Source organism: Mustela nigripes, chromosome 4, assembly GCF_022355385.1.
Source record: "Mustela nigripes isolate SB6536 chromosome 4, MUSNIG.SB6536, whole genome shotgun sequence".
Taxonomy (NCBI): domain Eukaryota; kingdom Metazoa; phylum Chordata; class Mammalia; order Carnivora; family Mustelidae; genus Mustela; species Mustela nigripes.
This window is the reverse complement of record NC_081560.1, coordinates 145,713,651-145,714,091: the sequence shown is the minus strand read 5'-3', so window position 1 is coordinate 145,714,091 and position 441 is coordinate 145,713,651.

Sequence of the window (441 nt, the reverse complement as noted above, 5' to 3'; positions counted from 1 at the left end):
AACAGTTGGAAAACAGAATGATAAAGGGTGCTATTTTACATGACTATTTGAGAGTAGTACTCTGAAGAGGTAACTTTAAACCAAGACCAAAAAACAAACAAAAAGATTAGGTAAAGAGAACAGAGTCAAGATGGCGGAGAAGTAGCAGGCTGAGACTTCAGCTAGCTGGAGATCAGCTAGATAGCTTATCTAAAGATTGCAAACACCTGAAAATCCATCGACAGATCGAAGGGAAGAAGAACAGCAATTCTGGAAACAGAAAAACAACCACTTTCTGAAAGGTAGGACCAGCGGAGAAGTGAATCCAAAGCGACGGGAAGATAGACCCCGGGGGGAGGGGCCGGCTCCTGGCAAGCGGCGGAGCAATGGCGCACAAAATCAGGACTTTTAAAAGTCTGTTCCGCTGAGGGAGATCGCTCCAGAGGCTAAACCGGGGCGAAG